Consider the following 18,630-nt stretch of genomic DNA (forward strand, 5'->3'; position numbering starts at 1 on the left):
GATATTAGTGGCTCATGCTGCCCCATGCTTGCATTAGTATTCATGACTGAGACTATAATGGACCATGCATCTATGCATGATATGACTCATTATTTAGGCTCACCATTCTGCACATTCAATGTTTATTACTTTCCAAACAGTATTTTATTTATTTTTTTTAAGAGATTTTTGCTATAGGGCGTGTGTGCTCGCCAGAAAGACAGAGAGAGACAGAGACAGAAAGCGAGAAGTCACCTCCCTCAGGGAAGATGGCCACACTGCAATCCCTTCTCCTCCATTCTCCTCTCAAAATCTTGGTCACTCACACACATGCACCTGGTGAGGGTTTTAGCCACCAGGCCTGGGATTTGAACCGTGGTCGACAACATGGGAGTCCAGTGACACAGCCATTATGCTAACTGCTGGTCCCTTGCAAATAGTGTTTACTTTATTTAGCCTTCTCAGTAAAGTTGTAAGAGTTATTACCATCCTCATTTTACAGATGAGGAAACAGGTTTATGGAAGTTAAGTGGCTTAAACTGTGATTTGCCAAACTCAGAACAAGCACCCTGCTTAATAAATCTGCTATATAATCTCAGAGAGCAAGTGCTCTTTTTTTCCCCCTTCATCCCATTGCCTCCCAACTAAGGCCTAGAAAACTGCATCATTTTTATTTTAATTGCCAGAGGGTATATGGTGAGCCAGAGAGAGACAGAAACAGTTGGAGGAGGAGAAAGTACTCTCCCAAAGGAGTGTAGACACACCACAATCCCTTCTCCTCTACTTCTCCATTCTGTTGGGATTTGGGGAATGCACGCACACGTGCCTGGCATGTTTTTCAAGCTGCTGTGGCTGGGACTGGAACTGTGGTTGGAACTGTGGTTGACCATGTGGGATATCTAGCTCCCTTGACCACTAGGTTACGGAGCTGGCCTGAAAACTGCATCCTGTGTACGTCCCGGTTACCCCAGTTCTCTGTGGTTGTCAGCTGGTTCTCTGTGTCCTTTCAGGGAGGAGTCTCCTTCTGACTCCTGAGATGGCATCTGAAAAGCTGGTATGAGTCTATACCCCAGAAGCAGACAGAGACAGGCAAAGGCCCAGGTGAGGACAGAAAACCTCATGTGGCCCAAGAAATCTACCAAGGATCCCATAAAAAGGAATGAACTGCACAGGTTGAATAGGTTGTGGCAGGGGGTGGGAGATGCTAGTGGGGAGTCTAATCTTTGAAGATTCAACCCAGAAAAGGATAAATTAAAATCCTTCAGGGACTCCAGATCTTTAAAAAAGGAGGAGAATCCATAGCTTTCACATTCACCTAGAAAGGGATTATCTGTGTCTTGCCCTCCATTCCATCTCTATTAATTATAAAACCTTACTACTTTCAAAGAATTGGACAAAGTCTACACCAAAATAGATAAGTTATAGATGAATATTATATGCAACTTTAAAATATGTGTTACAGTTCTAAACTCCTTATGCAGACTTAAATTACAGGGTTAAAAGGTAAATGGGGGAATCACTGGAACCTGCTTTAATGAAGGAGGTAAGGGGCCAGCAAGTGGCATGGTGGTTAAGGCACTGGGCTTCCATGTGGCTGACTGTGATTTGAGTCCCAGACATGGCAGCTTGGAACTAACGCCCGGCATGTGTGTGCTTGCCCAAGATCCCAAGAGAATGAAGGAGAAGGGATTGTGGTGTGGCCATTGTACCTGGGGGGTGCTTTCTGGCTTTCTGTCTCTGTCTCTCTCGTGAGCACATGTACCCTATAACAAAAATCTCTATTTAAAAAAAGGAGATAAAATGATTTACTAAGTGAGCATTCCACCTTTCTATGAGCTAAATAGTTTGCAAAACAATTTTCCATCCAATCTTGGATGTTCAACATGTGAAAAGTCTGTGTAAACGGTGCTTCTAAAAAGCCTATGCTCTTCTTTAAGGCTTCTGTTTAAATCTCTTTGTGAAAGACACTCAAGGTTTGTTGAATGAGTAAATGAATGACAAAGTGAGTCTTTTTTTCCCCCTTTAGTACCAAAGGTCATTTTTAAGCCAAGTACTTGACTGAGTCATCACAAACTCCTGGAATCACTTATAAAAATGAAGTCTTACCACAGTTGATATGTTTTCCAGGACTGGATTAGAATTCATTCTACTGAAAATATTTTATTTAAACCTGGGAGGTGCAGTTAAAGTTGTGTCTGTATGTTCAATTATATTCTGGATCATGATTGTGATGATGGCTCTAACGTTTACACCCATTTACTGGGTTTTGCAGTTAGAAACCTTTCCCGTACTCATCTTACATGGGCTAGGTCGGTCTTGTAACAGCCTTTTCAGATTTAGAAAGGACACTGAGGTTCAGAGATGTTTCGGCTTGCCCCCAAATTTGTCAACTATTGTCCACAGGCTACAAAGCAGAAGAGTAGTCCCTATAGAAGGAGTGGCTTTTCTTTAAAAGAATATTGTTCTTTCTGTTCTCTAAAAAGAGCAGCTCAAGATCATTCAGGTTACAGAGAAATCAGCTTCCTAATTCAGAGGAAATGGAGGCGGGCAGGCCTTATGCAAGATGCAAGTTTCTAATCCTTGAGTTTTTCATAGTGATCTCCTCCTCCTCTGGGCTGGGCACGTGGCATTCTAGCAAATTCAGAATGTTTTAAATTCAGACTAATCATTCATTTGAAATAGAACAAAAAAATAGGGCAACCAAATCTGAATGTTGCAAACTCCTTGAGCAAATAGTTGTGAAATAGCGTTGATTTTGCCAGTTCCTGTTTTCATTTTCCATAAATCTATTCTGGTATCATTTTATTCCCTTGAAGTAGATGTAGCAAGTTCTCAGTGATACCAAATAAAAAAATAAGACAGCAGCAAGATAAAAGTAATAATTTTAAAATCTTACAGTAAATTAAATAACAGCAACAACAAAACTCTGGCTCCAAGTTAAAGTTAGGAAAATTACTTTTTTCAGGGAAAATTTAAAGTATTTTAGAGAAGCTACAAATTACTTGCAAATATCCCCAAGCCAATGTTAACTTATCTGTAGTAAGTAAGTATGGGAACTCCAATTATTGCATCAACTACACCAAGATACTAGCATCTTAAAAGAGCTTCTGTAGCTTATGAGAGGAGTGGAAGACAGCTTGGTGGTGACTAGGAGCCTTGAGCTTCATGAAAGACCCGCTCTCCGGACCAGCAGTTGGCATAATGGCTATGTCGCTAGATTCCCATGTAGTCGACCGTGGTTCAAGTCCCGGACCCAGTGGCTTAAATTCATGCTGGGCGCATGTGCCTGTGTGCCCAAGATCCCGAGCGGAGAATGGATGAGAAGGGATTACAGCGTGGCCATCTCCCCTGTGGGGTGATTTTTCACCTTGTATCTCTCTCTGTCTTTCTGGCAAGTGCATGCGCCCTATAGCAAAAACCTCTCAAAAGAAAAAGAAAGATCCTCTCTCAGTCTTTCATGATCCATTTACATGAATCTGAGGAATTTGATTGCTTTTATCAATATTCACAGCCTTAACTAGGAGGGGAGATTATACTGATATCGAATGAGTTGCTAAGGAGCCAACTCCACGGCACAGCAGTAATGTGGCGACCATGGTCCAAATCCTCAGTCTAAGTGCCCAAGATCAGGTGGACTGGAGGAAGGGGAATGAAGCATGAGTAGGCCCTGTGGATGGTGCTCACCTCTCTCTCTCTCTCTCTCTCTCTCTCTCTCATTTCCACGTTTCTATCATAAATAAAAGAAACAAAAAGAAAAAGAGTTAAGAAGGTGGGGCATAGTCTTGGCCTAGTGGGAATTGCTGCTGTTTTTGTGAAGGTGAAAAAGAAAAGAGATAAAGCAAAAATAAATCAAGGCTTTGCTTATGTGAGGCTTAAAGATGTAGAGTTTTTAAAAATGTAAGAAAAATTCTATCAGAAGCAAGTTATTATAACAAAATGCCCCTTTATCTGAGTGAGGTTGTAGGGATAAAAATCTGACACAAAAATTATTTTCATGTGGCTTTTTATCACCAAAACTGAACAGAACAAATGGAAGGCATTTACTTTCACCAACTCTCCCCTCACTGACTTTTTAATTATTGTTTTTATTTTTTATACATTTAATCACTATATATCATTCAGCTTGTAGAGAGAATTTACCCAACATGAAATACACCTCAGACCAGTTCAGTTGAGAATACTATACACATTATTATCAACAGATAATATACCATTTCTGTCATTGACTTTTAATGGAGCAGGTAGTTCAGGCAATGTTTGGACCAATCCCAGGCAGCTCAGGCCCAGTGCTCTAATTTGTTGCCTCTTCCTGGTCCACTGCTTCCCACTGCAGACCTATCTGGTCAGTCAGGCTTTTTCACACCTCTGCTGGTCCAATTTAGCAGTGGAGAGGTGCCTCTTCTGATTGGAGAATCAGTCTGATGTGTTCCTTGTGGTCAGTTATGCTATTGTTATGGAAAGAGAGATCAATTTGTCCTCATTCTCCTTGCTGACTGGACAATGAGGGTGGGCTGGGCAGTTATAATATCAAGAAAAGAAAGTGAGGATTAGAGTGTTGTGTGTCTTTCATGCAACACTCCCTGCAGCTCCAGGGAACAAAGTCTCAGAGCTGGTCAAGATCACAGCAAGAGAATCATGTCATTTGGGATCATCCTCACAAGGCCAGATCCAGGGGCTATGCTTATTCATAGCACCTCAAGTATCATACTCATCTCCCTCCTAACTCCTCCTTATCTGTTCTGTTTTGCAGACCCCACCTCTTTCTCCATTCTCACCCCTAGGCCATTAGCTCCTTGGTGTAGCTTCTAGTCACTGTGATGTCCGGTGGCTAACGTGGAGTCTGGCACCAGTCTCTGCTCAGCATACGTTCCTAGGATGAATGACTTGAAATGAATGCTGTATTCTGGTTTACAGCTTTGTGTTCTAGGACTGTGGGTCCTTGATGACCTCTGAAAGTCCCTATTAAGCTCTTTTTAGAGGTCTATAAAAGCTTGCATCATAAAAGATTCAGTTTTCAGTTTAGTCCGCCTGTGAAGTCAGCATAGAGAGCAGACTTGGAAAGGCCCTAAGAAGAGTTCAGTCCTTTGTGTTGGAGATGATGATAAGAATGTCCAGAAAGGGGCCAGAACTTGAATAAGCTCAAAGAGGTGTCAGAATCACAAGACTCTTAACAGTGTGTGTGTGTTTAGCAAAGGCTTCCTGTATCCTAGAAGAAGGTGAGAGTGGTTAAGAGGGTGGGCTCTAAAAACCAGACTTCAGGGTTCAGACTGGGCTTTGCCATTGTTAACTGATTTGGGGTAAGTCATTAAACCTGCCCATGCCTCAGCTTTCTTGTCAAATAAAATGGGGAGAATATAGCCACCTACAACTCCTTGGAGTATTAAATGAGCTAATATCTCTAAAACATACAATAGTACCCATATTAATAAGCACAGGTACTACATGTTTACATATATAAATTTATATATGTTTATTAAAATTATTAAAATATTCTTAAGTCTAAATAACCTAATCTCAATTTGGTAATTATTCCTGGGCCCCATTCTACGCTAGGAGCAGTGTGTGGAGATTCCAGATCAACAAGTCATGGTTTTGGCCCCCCAAGCTGCTTACAGAAACCTTTTAATAGGAACATTATAAAGGAATGCTGAACCTGGGTTTAGAGAGGAGCAATCCCCATACTAGCCTGAGCACACCAAGGCTGTAGCTATACTCGTATGGATGAGAAGGTGAAGGCCTTTCAGTGAGAAATATCTGTTGCTACTGGCGGCAGATTGTATTTTCCAAAAATGGTGGTAACAATATCTCCCATCCCACATGTTTTCCCAGAACCATGGCACTTTCCCATCTAAAGATGAAGTCTAATTTCATCCACTTAAATCTAGGCAGGGTTTTCAACTTGCTCAGAAGGGATAGACTATTGCTAAAAGGACACTGGGTTACTTCTGAGGCTGAGTCAACGTTTAGGCCTGGGTATGGATGATGGGTTTCCACCTTTGTTGGAGACATTTGCCTTCAGAGCTCTTGATTTTTTTCCTGGTGCCTGAAGCTGCCATGCTGTGGGGAAGCCCCCTGGAGAGGATACATGCAGATTCTCTGGTTGACAAACCCAGCTGAAGACTGAGGTTTCAGCTGACAGCCAGACAGGGGAGTGAAGATGCTTCAAGATGATTCAGTCTTTGGTTGCTGAGTCACCCACAATCTTTGAGTGTTCCCAATTGAAGCTTCAGACAGTGGGGAATACAACCAACCAAATCTACTCCCTTTGTGAATCTTTAACCCACAAGATCTTTGAGTATGCACTAATGATTATTTTAAGTCCATAAGTGTTGGAGTGATTCTCTGTGCTGCAGCCACAACTGGAATACTGCCCTTTGACCTTCTGCTAAGACTCATTCCCTTAGGACTTCCAGCAACAGATACTTCTTCCTTTCTCTAGAGATTTTAGAGGAAGAATATGTGCTCACAGCACAGTTAATAAGATTTGTTTCTTCATGAATCTAGAGAATTCCCAGTGAGTAAAGGTATTACAGCTGGAAAAGTTTCTAGAACTGCCATGCTTGCCAACATCTGGCTGTGACAGCTCCCAGGAGAGTCATCACTGGTATCACTAGCAAGGAGGGCAAGGAGAGTGATGAAGTCCCCCTCACCTGCTCATGATTGTTTCATAACACTTCTGCTGAGCTGGCACAGGTCACCATTGGGCTGATGAAAGTGCCATGTTAATGCTGGAGAAAACTTTAATTTACCTGGAGAGATGGGATTTCCCTTAAAGAAAGATAGAAACTCTTCACTTGGTTCATGAGATAGTTTCCATATTTTCCAGCCTCTGTTATTCATCTTATTATCTGGTGTATTCCTGGTACTCTATAGTTTATGTCTGTTGTTTTGTTCAGTCCTTGGAAGTAATTTGTCAACCTCATTTCAGAGATGTGGAAATTGAGGCTCAAAGACTAACCCAAGAGTGCATTTATCTAATTAATGATGAAGTTCAGACTTAACTCCATGCCTTTTGAGTCCAAATTCAGGGTTCTCATCATTTTACTCTGAGAAGAATCCCTGTCCTGGAGCAAAAAGAATCCCTGCTTGTTCTGAAGTTGTTAGAAGAATGCTCATTAAAAGTGTGATGTTTCTCACTTTTTAGAAGGCTGAGTCATCTCTTAGGCCTGGGTATGGACGATGGGATTCTACCTTTGTAGTGGAGACATTTGCCTTCAGAGCTTTTGAGTTTTTTTCCCAAAACTAAAATTCAGCATGTTATCTGTCCAAGGAAGTTAGTTTTCTATGTGCTTCTTCCTAGGATTAAGATGAAACAGTGGCATGCTGGTTCATCCTCAGACGCAACCCTCCTCTACCCCAAGGTGATTTGAAGTATTTGCCAATATTCATGGTGTAAATGCTGCCATCATTGTTGATTTAAGCTATAAGGGTGATATCATTTCCCCATAGAGTTTAGAAGAGATAGGCACACTGAACTTTTGTGAGCCAGTACTAAACTCTAGCAATGGATGAAACCAATGCAATTATTTTTTTTTCCCAAAGCAAGCAAACGTGCTCCACTCAATATTTTCAGTGATCAGATAGTGAGCAAAATAGTGCTGCTATTCATGAAGTACAAAGGTCAGGACTATTTCAGCAGCATGTTTCTATAAATGGTCAACATTCTGGAGTGGTGAGCAGTTGTCAACTCCAGAGAACTCCTTGCATCTTTCATCAGTAACCCAATTGCAATGATGCAAACACTGAATACTGAAACCTTTGCATGGTGTGATTATTCTGCTCACATTGGCATGGGAGTAAAGAATTTTGTAGGGATGGGTGGGAGCAGGAAAGAAGCCAGGAAAGGACCCCTACAAATTTCAACCTTTCTCCATGGATCAGTCATGGCAAACCAGGAGCTCATGGTGTCTCCTTGATGCCACACTGCTGTGGTGGTGAGTAAAATTTTGAAGAAAGAAGGGAGGAGGAGTGGATGGTGAAAATGCAGCACTCAACAAGAATGACTCACATGGAAGGTTCTGGGTTTGCATCATGGATCCTTTTAGAGCATGCCTGAGTGGGCATGCACAACTGTATTCTGGGCTGATTGAGGCTGGGGGTGGAGCATGGCATTAAGACCCTCTTAGGATGCCTTTCTCTCTTTCTCTCTCTCTCTCACTCACTCATGGAAGAAATAAATAAAGTTGTTTTTTTTTTAAAAAAAAAAGAGAGAGAGAGAGAGAAGGGAGAAAGAGGTCCTCAGTGTCTGCTTGGATTACTCACGCAGGGCATGACTCTCCTAACCAGGTGGGAATGCACAGTTTTCCTTCCTGTCCTGAACTCATGTCTTCCCTATCCTTTCCTTCTTTCTCACCTTCCTGCCCCATTTGCCTCTAGATGTCTGGTAATAGGTCCTTCTTCTCCTGTAGAAGAATGGGTGGGGGTAAAAAAAGGATGGGAACTTCAAGAGGAAAATCTGATCTAGATGGCGCTAGAGGCCTGAGAGGGGTTGGTATATAGGAAGCAGCTGATGCCAAGTGACCAAGATCCTCCAAGTGACCAAGATTCCCTGAGTAAAGATGAACAGTCCTGGTAATTTGCTGATACTCCTTAGGAGCCAGTAGCTGGCACAAAGGAGATAAGTGCAGAAAGAACACATATGAGGGTCTTTGACCTGGCACTTGCCCTCGTCTCTTCCAATTTTTCTTTTATCTTTTCCTTGTTATCTATTTACTTATTTGTTTTTTTTTTGCTGTAGAGTGTGTGTGCTTGCCAGATTCAGAGAGAGAGGGGGAAAGTGAGAAAGTACCCCCCAGGTGGTCATGCCATTATCCCTTTTCCTTTATTCTTTTCTCAGGATATTGGGCATACAAACACATGCCATTAGTGTGGTTTTCAACCTGCCAGGTCCGGGACTCAAACTGTCCAGTTGGCCAGGTGGGACCCAGTCATCTTAATTACCATGCCAGTCGATGGCCCTCTCTCAATTTCTACTCACTTCCAAGTGGTATTTCCTACAATCCTTTCAGTACCCACACCTTTCATGTTTTGTGACTGCTCTTCTCTTTAAATAAACTTGCTACCTTCACCCTAACCTATCTTTGTAACTCCTGCTTACCATTCAAGACCCAGCCTAGGTATCATCTCCCAAAGAATCTTTTTCTGGCCCCACTCCTTTACCCCAACACACACATTCAAATATATACACGTACACACCAGACACACGCTACTATCTGAACTAGAAATGCAGCCCTAGATTCTGGCCTCAGAGTTAACACAGTCTGAGTGTCCTTTCACCCTCTCAACCCACATTTCCTCATTGTAAAACCAGGGGCAGGGTAAGCACTCAGTTGTTTTAGAGTTCTGGGGAAGCGTAGGCCAGGAGTGTGTACCCACACTGGTGCCAAGCAACCAGCACAGCCTCTTCATTCTATTCTAAGTAGAAAGAAGTGCCTCCGGTCAAAGCAATTTATTTACAGGCACTTACGGTGCGACCTTGCCTACAGTGGCTCCAATTCCGTGCTGACATTTTTGATAGAGCCAACTTAATAGAGAAAAATGACTCTATTCCCTTCACAGGACAGGCTTTAGTAGGAGAATCCCTACACAGGACAGGCTTTAGTAGGAGCTGGGGTGGGTAGTGGGGGAATTTTTATTTACATGTCACATTTCTCTAATTCTGAGGAATCTAAGCATCCTCTTTGCTTGCTTTCCATTTCCTACCCATCCCATTAATAAAGATTAATGAAAAGACTAGAATCTATTGAGAAAAACAAATCAAAATAACAGTTTTCAGTCCTCTTGCCCAGTAACATGGCATGCCCAGTTGAGCCATCTCATAAAATTCCATCCAGTTAAAACTGTGGTTATTAGGCAATTAATATTTAGTTTTGCTTCTGCTTACTCTCTGGAAATGCTGTTTTCCAAAAGCATCAATGTGACAGGAAATTTCTTCACCCGTTTAGCTCCAGTAGTTTAGATATTATTTCATAATTGCAAACGGGCTTTTCCCTTCTTCTTGTACAGGCAGGCTATGGTTGGTCTTCCAGTCAGGGGTATGAGTGTGACAAAATGTTTGTTTCCAGATGATAGAGAGGAGAAAATGTGTTCACAGATGGAAAAATGCTTTTTCAAATCCAAACACAAATGCAAAATGCAAGGGCAAACATGACCACCTGTGATTCTGTACAATTCTAAGCAGTTCTTTTCAGTTTTATGAGGTCGAATGTCCTTGTGACACTTGTATGAGTCTGGGTTGTCTGGAGAGCAGAGGGTTACACTCAGAAATGCTGGTGAGGTACAACCAGGTCCTCCTGGAAGACAGACTCTATTACGATAATTGAAGAGGAGTCTCAAATGGAAATGCCTACACAAGACCAAAGTTTCTCCATGTTCTTTATTTCTCTTTTCCATTCACAAGTTATTCTCACAAATGCACCTTTACCCTGTGCTAAAGAAGTGATATTTCTGTCAGTCCAGTTCCTCAACTTCAAAATTCGAGGAATTTGCAAATAGTCACCTCATGTGGTCCTGCCTCAAAGTTTCCTTACAAAGTTTCCCATCTCATGTCTACAAGAACATCTATGAAGAGCAGGTCTTTGGGTCTTGGTGCGCTGGAAAATTTTATATGCCAAAGCAGTCCCATTTATACTTACTCTCAAATATAAATGTGCCTCTGAGAATAACACAGTTTATTCAAGATTTCCTCATATGTAAGGGATGACTTCATAAGAGATTTTAGGCGTAAGATCCAGGGCAGAAGGTTTTCTACAGAGGTTTGTAGATATCTTTCTTTTCCAAGTTTGACCAAGTCCTGGCTAACTGATCTATTGAGGAGAGATAATTCCATAAATATTTATATCTCCTCCCAGTCACATTGCGGACTATGTGATACTGATCCTGTCCCTATCTGCTGACAATGAAATATAGTCCTTCGTGTTTTTCTCACTTGTCACCAGAAAACCAGCACCAGAGAAGAAACTCTGATCAGGTAAGTCTTTAATTTAGAAGGACATATTTTTCAGGATATACTGAGAGCATATCTCATTATCCTGTTTCAAACAGGCAAAAGATTTGAAATATCAATCGTTTTGTATATACCAATAAATGCTTTAATCTGAAGAGTGTCAGGAATTCACTTTTATGAGATAAAGTATTTATCTATCAGTCAGTTTCTGAGGCATTAGGATGAAAAAATACAGAGTTGATTAAAACTCAGCACCACCAGTAGAAATATAAACTTCTGACATCTGAATGGTGTTTTGCAGATCATTCTGCAAGTGCCCATCATCTCTGGCTTCTTCCAAACTTCTGGTGAAGCAGACAACTACATGTTCTTTTGTAGAAACTAAAGCTCAAAGAGAGGATTTGAATTTCTAGAGAATATACCAAATTGTCTACCACCCTGGTCCAAGACAGCTTCCCTGGGTCCCTGCTTCCCTAAGGCCTTGGAGGATGTGTCCAGGGAGTAGTGGCCCAGAATCTAGACTGCATGGGGATGAAAAATGTTGAATTGAGACAAAGAAGTATAAGGTTTGAGAGGTTTCAATGGAGGTAGTGCAAAAGGAGAGTATGGCCAGACGGTGGTCTGCAGAGAACATTATTATAGCAAGCACAGCACCACTGGACATGGCTTGGGGAAAGCCCACCCTTGACAGATAAGTCATAGGGTAATCACCAATGTGGGTCCAGGCTTTGTGTTGCATATCAGATGTTCTCCAGACATCTAAATGTCTTCCCAGAAATGAAGATCTTTGGACAGCTCACAAACTCACCTGAGATACTGAAGGGTCTAGGGGTTATTGCAACTGAGGTCAGAGATGATGGTCCCAGCTGCTTAAAAAAAAAAAGATCAAAGATTTTCCACAGTTTTTGTCTTCCTGAGCAGGCTTCATAGATAATGCAGAGCATCATCATCTAATTCCTCAGCAATTTAGAATCTATTATCAAGAGCTACCTTGGCAAACCTGCCAGAATCCACCCCTGAGATCAAGAAGAGAAATAATAAAAGATAGGAAAGTAATTTATTGATAAGTAGAACAAAATTAGAGCTCAAGAACAGAACTGTCTCCTACTAATTTTTTCATTTAAACACTTGGATGAACTCCTGCTGGTGCTATGCACTATGACATCCAGAGCCCTCACTTACATATTATCGCCTGTCACAACATCTTGGTCTGAGGAATTATTATTTTCCCTATTTGACTAATGAAGAAATTGAGACTCAGAGAAATTAGTGTTTGATCCAAAGGAGATGGTAGTGCAGGTTTTTAATCTAAAGACTACCTGTTCTGTCACATGAGTAGTGGCTCTCTGGCACTTGTTGGGACCCAAGAGAGTAGTATGTAATGTAAGGATGCCTTAGTAGAGAAAGGACGGACTGGGATGACTGCCACTCCAATTCTAATTTAACCACAATTCCAGCTTTTATTTATTTTATACATGAGATTTCATATATATTTTGAGTAAAGGGTTCTGGACATTTTTAAAGTGCTGAAATTCATGATTTCTCAGCTGCTGCTTTTTTTTTTTTTTTTTGAGAGGTTTTCGCTATAGGGCCTTTGCGCTCACCAGACAGACAGACAGAGAGAGAAAGAAAGCGAGAAATCACCTCCCGGAGGGGATGGTCACGCTGCAATCCCTTCTCCTCCATTCTCCTCTCGGGATCTTGGGCACGCACGCACACGCGCCTGGTATGAGTTTTAAGCCACCGGATCCGGGACGCAAACCATGGTCGACTACATGGGAGTCCAGCAACATAGCCATTATGCTAACTGCTGGTTCCCATGATTTCTCAGCTTCTAACCTCATTATTTCCAATTAAATAGGCCAAAGTTTTAAATATATTATTTTTACATTCCCTTTATTCTTGAGTAGTTTGAACTTTGGATTGACCTTTGTAGATATTCCAGGAGTCCCTTAGGTGTCTGTGGCAAACCAGTCTGGGATAATGAGACATATTCAAGTTTATCCAAATATCCTGCATTTTATTTAAGGCAACCCTGCCCTAGGGTTGTATTCTTCCCTCTACCTACTTAGCAGAGAATTGACACAAACAGAGAATTGACACAAGCAGAGAATTGACACAATATATTTTTTTTTAGAGTTTTTTTTTTTTTTTTCCCTGCTATGGGCACGTGCGCTCGCCAGAAAGAGAGGAAGATACAGAGACAGAAAGCGAGAAATCACCCCCTAGGGGGGATGGTCATGCCGCAATCCCATCTCTTCCATTCTCCTCTCGGGATCTTGGGCACGCACGCACACGTGCTCGGTGTGAGTTTTAAGCCACGGGTCCAGGACTCGAAACGTGGTCGACCACATGGGAGTTCAGTGACATAGTCCTTATGCCAACTGCTGGTCCCAATTTTGATCTTGTGATTTTGGTAAAATATTCCTTCTGATCCTTCAAACTTAGGACAGGATAGCACCACAAAATATAATATCCAATAGATAATAGTAATACTATTTTCTGCATTTTCTTCCATTTAACATTTATTTATTTGCATTTAAGAACCACAATTCTATGCTTATATGTTAGATTTTGTGTTTGCCTTTGGAAGTTTTTTTTTTAATTTCTTTCTTCTTTTGATATATCTATTGATCTAATAAGTGACTTTTTGACTTCAAGAAGCCTCTCTTCTCCCTGTCCCATTCTTCAGGCCAAAATCTAGCTGTCATTGTAAGGAATTCTGTTGACTACCTGAATTTCCTTCAAGCATATTATTCTTTAATACACACACACACACACACACACACAGACATGCACACACACACACACACACACACACTCCTCCAATCCAAACTTGCACTTTTTGCTTTTCAGCCAGTGATTGCGTGTGGCTGGTGGTTTGGCGATTGCGAAATCATCTTGAAACATCAGTGAAGAAAGCGTTCCTCCTGCATTTGTGGCCAAACTCCTCTTAAGAACTTCAGGTTTCTCTCTGCCTTCTTGGGCAGGAGGAAGCCCTCACTTGGGGTGGCCCTGAGGCAGGGCCAGAGCTTCTTGCATTCCTTCCTACATGTGCTCCTAATCCTTTTTTCAGATAACCTTTGCCAATGTTATTTGATCCTAATAGAAAATCACATGCATCCTGGATGGAATCAGGTGAATCTAGGCACTGCCAAGCCCATAGGTGGGGAAGGGGGAAGGAACTTGACCCTAAACCGAGGCAGAGAGCCCTTCAAGGGCACAGACTGGTCACCAGTCTTAGTCTGATCACTAGCTCAGGCCTTTGAGGGAGGAGGAGAGCTTTTCAAGGAGAGAAGTCAGAAAAAAATTGTGCTGAGAACCACCAGAGGAAAATATGCAGTGAGCTGGAGCCAGAGTGGGTATCACCATCATTTATTAATGGCCTCTCCATAAAAAGTAGCAAGTGCCTTTGGGGTAGGCCTTACTTCTTGGCATGGGTGGCCTCCACCTGGAGGAGGACTCCCTGACCCTGGTCCCACATGTGCTGAGCATCCTGCACAGAGGACTGAGAAATACAAAGATGTGTAGAATGAGGACCATGCCTGAGAATCTGGAGTGCAATTTTCTCCTGGTCTGCTGGGGACTCACTGCAAGACCTTGGTATCAAGGTTCATCTGGTCATTGGAGGTTGGTTAACTTGATATCTAAGAGAGGTTTCAGGCCTGCCTTTCTGTGATTCTTCAACTATTATTATTTAACAGTTTATTAATTTGAACACAGATATAAAAATAGAACATTCTGTAAGGCATACCTTTTTCTTGCATATTCACCCAGAAAACTTTATATGAACATCAACAAAACTATCAGCACACATAGGAATAACTGACTTTCATTTCATTCTATTCATACAGTAAACACTTGGGAGATAGAGATGAAGAAGACAGAGTTCCTGCCTCACAGTTCAAGGGGGCAGAGAGACAGAGAAAAATGGCAATTCCAAAGAGTTGTGGCCCTTGCCATGGTAGAGGGAAGAGCAGAGCTCTGCGGGAACCTGAGGAAGAAGTGGTTCATTTACCTCTGCTTATTTCTCTTGTGGAAGTGATATGTGGGGTGGGGGTGGCGTGGGCTATTAGGGCAGCAAATAGAGGAAGTATAGGCTATCAAAAATAGAGGGGCAAGGAGGAAATAAAAGAAGTTCTTCTCATGTAACAGAAACACAGAGGGGCTGACATGGCCTTGGAATGAGAAACTTTCTCTGGTGCTTTTGGATTTGGGATGTTTTCTCCAACATAGAACTGAACTCCAGAAAAGAAACATGCCTCAGCCAGGCAGTGACACTCATTAGATATCAAAAGGCACAGCAGTGGGTCCTCTGGTTTCTGCTAGGAAGGGACATGGGGCTTCCCATGGGAGGCTGGGGAGGCTGCTCCCAGAGGTTTTGTGTTCCTCTTTAGGCCACCTGGTCCAGGCCACTACCACAGATGGATACACACTAGCCCCATAGATGCCTTCCGTTCCCAGACTCCCTGTAAAGGGTGTGACACCTCCCATCCCAAAGAGTGCTTTTACATGTCTAGGCTGCCACAGTCCACACAGAGAGGAAAGGCTGACTTGGGCACAAGTAGTTAGACTGCCATTATGACCCAGGGCTCCACAGACTACCTGCCATGAAACATAGGCAAGGTAACTGTAATTGTTCCTCATATCAATTCCATGAAACCTTCCAGTTGGACCCCCAATCCCAGTCCACAAGCTCAAACACTCTTCTGCCTGAGAATTCACAGAAGAATTCACCCTCCCATCCACCCATCACATGTTGCACACAGTCCCAGGCGTAGGTTCGCAGTCAATGTTTTTATAAGTTTATGTAAATATCCAATGCCTGGCTTAATAATTAAATGAACGTAATAAATGAATGATGGAAATAAAGGAAAACATCATAACTAAGCTTATTTATTTATTTATTTATTTTTGGTTTACATTTTTTTTTAATACATTCAATCACATTATTTAGCTTACAAGGTGATCATTTCAATGTGTGAACATTTCTCCCTGGTCCAGTAGATCAAAATATAACAATACTCACTCCCTGGCTCAACAGTGCTGTCTCTGTATCCCTCCTCCAAATATTTTTCCCCAGGCCCCACTCCTCCACACACACCACATCTGGCATTCACACGCATCTCTTGTGTTTGTACATCCTTTGGCCCGTCAGTTTCAGTTATAGAGTGTGGACACTCAGTATATATAACTAAGTTTAATGGAAGGATTTTCGACCTGGCCCCAACAGTTCTTCCTTCTTTAAGCATAAAAGACAGAGGGACATCCTAGCAAAAAGGGGAGCATATATACAGCCATTAATGTGATAAATCATAACATCTGTTTAGGAAATGTCAAGTCAGTAGCTAAGTTTGAGTGTAATATGAGACTAGACAGATTGGTCACGGACAGTCATGAAGGCATCCAATAGTGTTCAAAATCATCTTATCAGAAACGGGAAACTTTTTTTTTCTTTTTTTAGATTTTTGCTATAGAATGCATGTGCTCTCTAGAGAGACAGAAAGACAGAAAGCAAAAAGGCACCCCTCTTGGGATGGTCACATCACAATTCCTTTTCCTCCACGGTCTTCTCAGAATTTTGGGTATATACACACATGCGCCCAGTGTGAGTTTTAAGTTGCTGGGTCTGGGACTTGAACCATGTTCAACTATGTGGGAATCCAGAGATGTACCATTATGCCATCTGCTGGTCCCAAAAGAACTTTCTTTGAATTTAAACTCAAGTTTCTCCTTCTAGAGGCCTTTTAAAGTTTGTCTAGGACATTCTGGAATTGACTGTAGTATTTTTTAATCTCCTTTTTAAAATTTTTCTCTGTAGTTTTCTCATATCATTGTCACATTTCAATGTCGAGGGTACTGTGGCCTTATAAAATTAGTTGGAAAAGATTCTTTTTTATTTTTTCCATTAAAAAGTTTTTGTGAGATTTGTATTATTTCTTTCTGATATATTTGATTTTTGCCAGTGAATCTATCTGGACTTGATTTTTCTTTGGAGAATGGTGTTTAACCATTAATTCAAAGATGTTAATAGATACAGTCTCTATTCATTTTTTCTATTTCACCTTGTACTAACTTTGATAAGCTATACTTTCCAAGTTATTTCTTATTTTATTTAAGTCATCAAATCTATTGACATAAATTTGTCTGCAACAGTCTCTGTTATTATCCTTTAACTGTCTTTAGGATCTGTGTTGATAAGACCTATTTCATACCTATTATTATTTATGTTCTCTCTTTCTTAGGTATTTGTTGATTTTGCTTACATTTTTGGCTTTGTTAATTTTCTCTATTCTTTGTATTACAAAAATTCTGTTGATTTCTGTTCCTATCTGTGTTATTGTATTCCATTTACTTTGGATTTACTTTGCTGCTTTTCCTCCCCACAGCCTTTTTTTTTTAATTTTAATTTTAATGTATTTATTTACATTCATTCACTATACATCATTACAGCATACAAAATGAGATTTCCCATCCAGAATACACTGTATATTGGCTCAATCAAGCACATATCAACATTCTTGTTATCATCAACAAATAATTTTCCATTTCTTGTTTCCTGTATATTTTACTTTTTTTTCCCATCCTTGATTCCCTATCTCTCACCCGCTGCCATATCCCACTCTCCTCCCACACTGACTCTGGTATCTTTGGAGATTGGTTTTTAGACCTTGATTACTTCTAAAATAAACATTTCAAAATATAAGATTTATCTTTAAATACATTTCACAAACTTTGATATGCTGTGTTTTTATTTTATTTTACTTCATAATATTTAAAAATTATTTTTGTGGGGACCCATGTATAATTTATAAGGGTATTGCTTAATTTACAAATACATATTTGAGAATTTTCTAGCTATCATATGGTTGATGATTTCTAAATGAATTTTACTGTTATTTAAATATGCTTTATTCTTACTAATAGTTTGTATCAATTCTTACTGATAGTTTATATCAATTATTGAGAGCACAGTGTTAATGTCTTCTGTTTATCTTCTTTAATCAATTCTGTATTTCTTTTTTATTTTTTAGAGACTTTTTTTGCTATATGTGTGTGCTCACCAACCAGAGAGACAGAGAGACAGAGAGATAGAATATGAGAAATCATCCCCTAGGGTGAATGGGAATGCCCACACTGCAATCCCTTCTCCTCCAGTTTTCTCTCAGGATCTTGGGCACGCACACTCATATACCTGGCATCAGTTTTAAGCTGCTGAGTCCAGGACTTGAACTGCGGTCCGCCATTTGGCAATCTAGAACCTTAACCACTGGACCACCTCCTGACCCCATCAATTCTGTATTTCTGCTGTCCACTATGTATATATATTTTCTAGTTTTTGCCAGATGACACATGTACTTGCTGGAAGGGGACAGAAAGAGAGAAAGGGAGTGTAGGAAAGTGAGAAAGTACCCTGATAGGGAATGATCATTCTGCAATCCTTTCTCCATCTCTTTGGGGATTTTGGGCATACATGCACATGTGTTTTTTTTAACTCTCTGGGTCTAGGACTTGAACTATACAGTTGGTCTTGTGGGATCCAGCAGCCTTAACCACCAGACCATCGGCTAACCCTGCTGGCCACTTTCAGACTTCCCAAATCTAAATGCCCAACTCCATTTTGCTTCTGCTGGCCCCACTGTGATGACTCCCTGCTGCCCTTTGACCCACCCAGTGGCCTCCAAAATCTAAGAGTGATAGATACC

This window comes from Tupaia chinensis, unplaced genomic scaffold, assembly GCF_000334495.1.
Source record: "Tupaia chinensis unplaced genomic scaffold, TupChi_1.0 Scaffold000291_1, whole genome shotgun sequence".
NCBI classification, from domain to species: Eukaryota; Metazoa; Chordata; class Mammalia; order Scandentia; family Tupaiidae; genus Tupaia; species Tupaia belangeri.